The following is a 3717-nucleotide window of genomic DNA, read 5'->3' as shown; positions in this document are numbered from 1 at the left end:
CGGGGCATGACGGAGTCTCGTTCGTTAACAGAATTAAGCTTGCAATGTGTGCATCTGTTCTGTAGCTGGCATGGTTGAGGTTTCCCAGGTGGAGTCGAATTTATCCGTAGGCTCCACTCCTGGTGGTGCCCTTCTGGACATTCCTTTAAGGTTCAGCTTTGCAACCATTCTGCCCACGTTAAACAAACACTTTGCCTTCATGAACGCTGTTTGGAGGGTCATGACTCGTGGGAATAACGCCGCCCAATCAGTTAACCTGCTAGAGAGATCCTTTGTTGCTCCCAAGCATGACATCACACTCCCTAGGAGGAAGGTAATGCCACTGTGGCGACCGTACTCCTGGGGGCGACACAAGTGCACTGATGCCCAGCCACTGCTCGATGAAACTGCTGGTACATTGACCCAGACCACTACATTCCCCTCGCACGCTACACGGCCTGAATCTGACCCTGATGAAACTCAGGTTACCCTTCCTAAATACAGTTCCATCTTACACGGTGACAAAGAGGAAGCTGCAGATGAAAGTGCAGGTTCGGCCCACCCGCCATCAGACACACCACCGTACTATCAGGGGCCCTGTGCCAGTGCCGCCGCCAACGAGTGGGCCCCCCCTGCTTGCTCAGGATCACAGCACTTGCAAGGTTGAAATACTGTGCAGTGAAATGGAAGATGGGGACGACGAGGAGTCCAGACTAGTACAGGGATTCCCTAGCGAGGAGACTTATTTGATTGTTTTCAATGTTGGGACAGCAATTTTTGGGGAGCACTATACTCTGGAGAATGATAGATGGGGCCCACCATACACTGGAACATTCCAAAGGTGGACATCAGACACTGGAGCAGCATTTACAGGGCCCATTATACACTAGAGCATTAGAAATGGGGCCCATTATGTTTGGAGCATTATTTGGGCCCATAAGACAGTGGAGCTTCATCCATGGGGACCAACATATACTGTAGCATTATGTGGAGCTCATCATATACTGTTTCTAGCATTATATGGGACCAATGATTCTGTATGGAGAAATAGATGGGCCTCGTCATGAGATGTAAAAAGTGAAGTATTTTTCATTGTACTATACCGCTATTTCTCTGCCGTATCGGAGCATGATGAGTTGTGGTATGTGTTAAAGGGGCGCTCTTTCGCCCAGGGCACATGAAAACCTGGAGCCAGCCCTACCCCCCCACAACTTTAGCCAAATAACCCCCATTTTTCAGTGCGTAACTTGTATTATGAAGTTAATTAAGGTTGACAAGCTTAAGTAAGAAGAATTGATGCTTTTGGCATTTAAATGAGCACTGTAGGTGTGTTTCCTGTCCTCCTCTCATTGCCGACTTTTATTCCCCATTGACTTACATTGGGTTTCTTGTTTCGGGACGACCCCGACTTTTCCCTATAATCAGCCGATCTTGCTCGACCCGACTTTTGGAAAAGTCGGGTTTCACGAAACGAAACTCGACCCTAAAAAAACAAAAGTCGCTCAACTCTACTCGGCAGCCGTTCTCAGGCCCAGTATGGATTCAACAACATTGTAGAAAGTTGATAAAGGGTACAGTTTCACCGGATAACATGTATATATGTAGCCTAGTTTACACATTAAAAATATATGTCTATAGATCAGGAGGCAGACTCAGATGTTCTCAGGCCCAATATGGATTTGACCAGATTGTACAAAGTTGAGAAAGGGTACTTTATCACTGGATAGCAGGTATATATAGCATAGTTTAAACAAGTAAAATCTCTGTGTTCTCACTATGGATTACACAGCAATCTAAAAAGAGGAAAAAAGGAAATGCATTTGAAGCGTACACAACTATATACTTTTGGTGTTATTTTTAAATCTTCATATATATTTCTGTCTCAGTAATACTGTCCAGCCTCTCCGCAATAGGAAATGAGATGCATACAATTACTGACATAAAGGCTAGTGATTGCAGAAATCTAGGAATACTATTCACGGGAAAAACTTCCGTCACAATTCTCATAGGCGATGCTGACCCTCAATTAATTTGTGTGTGAGACAGTGAAAACATTTTTTTGTGAATAAAGTCTTGCTGTATCGCACTTCCGTTAATTCCATCACTGTTACTCATCTCAATCAAATTTTTATCACAGGGAGCGATGTAAACATGGTGCTCACTGGCTATCATGATCTGTCACGTAACTTTGGAGTGCAAAAGACAGAAGCCACAGGCCGTAGGCGATTCTATTTGATTGGCATGAGAGAGCACATTTTAAAATGTGCGCCGGAATGTCACACGTTTGTGAGTAGGAAACTGCATGTCATTGTGAGTCGACGTCCATAAGAAATGGAAGCCATTGATCATCTGTAGCTAGAGCCCGGCCAGCAGGACAGGGCATAGCTACATCTTAACCATCATCTTTCAGTTCAATCAATTTGTAGTGGCACTCCCAGTGAAGGATTTGACAGCCCAGACTACACAGCGGAGGAGCAGGGAGAGGTAAACATTGCAAATGCTGGGGCCCTGCCCAAGCAAGGGGGGCACACTCGTGGGCGTCGGTACTGGCACTGGGCCCCTAATAGTACGGCGGTGTGTCAGACGGCGGGTGTGCACCACCACCGTCAGAGACACTTGATTGCACTATAAGGGACCCTGTGCCAGTGCCCGCGCCCAAGAGTCGGCCTACCCACCTGTCCAGGGCAACGGCACTCGCACGGTTTCGTGCGCTAGGTGGCGACCCCGGCCATGGGGGGGGCAGCCCAGTTAGGGCGGTTTACAAAGTGACATATGTTGATGTGGGACATTTCGCTGCTGCAAAAGGCGAAATAGGTCAAGTTCGCGGAATAGGAGTAGGACCAAAAGCAAGCCATTTTTCTGGCAACCTATGAGTCATCAAGGGAAGGTGGGAGAAAATCCTTGGAAACCCATGCATGGTTCATTTTAATGAAGGTTAGATCATCCACATTTTGGGTTGACAGACGGGTCCTTTTTTCTGTCATGATTGATCCAGCTGCACTGAAGACTCTTTCCGATAGCACACTTGCAGCTGGGCAAGCGAGCTCCTGTAAGGCATATTGTGCCAATTCAGGCCAGGTGTCCAGTTTAGCGGCCCAATAGTCAAAGGGGAATGACCTGTGCGGGAGAACATCGATATGGAAGGAAAAGTAGTTTGTAACCATAGTTGACAACTGCTGTCTCCTGTCACTTTCCATCGATGCAGTATTACCAGTTGTGTGAGCGGTACTTGAAAAATCAGTCCACAACATTGTCATGAAACCCGTCGCCAACTCCACTTCTGCTGTGTGCACCACGATCACCTCTGCCAAGCTGTCCCCGGCCCGTACGGCTCGTGTGAGAACCATCACCGTTGCTGTGTGCTGGGAATGCCTCAACCAACCGGTTTACCAGAGTTGCTTGTTTATTATCCAATATTAGGTCAAGGTTCTCCTGTGGCATGATGTTTTGTAATTTGCCTTTATAGCATGGATCCAGGATGCTGGCCAACCAGTAGTCGTCATCGTTCATCATTTTGGCAATGCGGGGGTCCCTTTTTAGGATCTGCAAGGCATAATCTGACAAGTGGGCCAATGTTCCCGGTGTCAATGATGCACTGCAAGTGCTGGTTGGAGAAGCACTTTCTGGCAAATCCACATCCCTCCAGTCACGCACAAACCCTGTACCAGACCTTGCCACGCCAACATTTTCACTTGCCCCACGAGATGCATCCTCCTCCCCTAAGTAATCATCCCCATC

This window comes from Dendrobates tinctorius, unplaced genomic scaffold (assembly GCF_039654945.1).
Source record: "Dendrobates tinctorius isolate UK_male_01 unplaced genomic scaffold, ASM3965494v1 ptg000057l, whole genome shotgun sequence".
NCBI lineage: Eukaryota > Metazoa > Chordata > Amphibia > Anura > Dendrobatidae > Dendrobates > Dendrobates tinctorius.
This window is presented reverse-complemented; position numbering follows the sequence as displayed.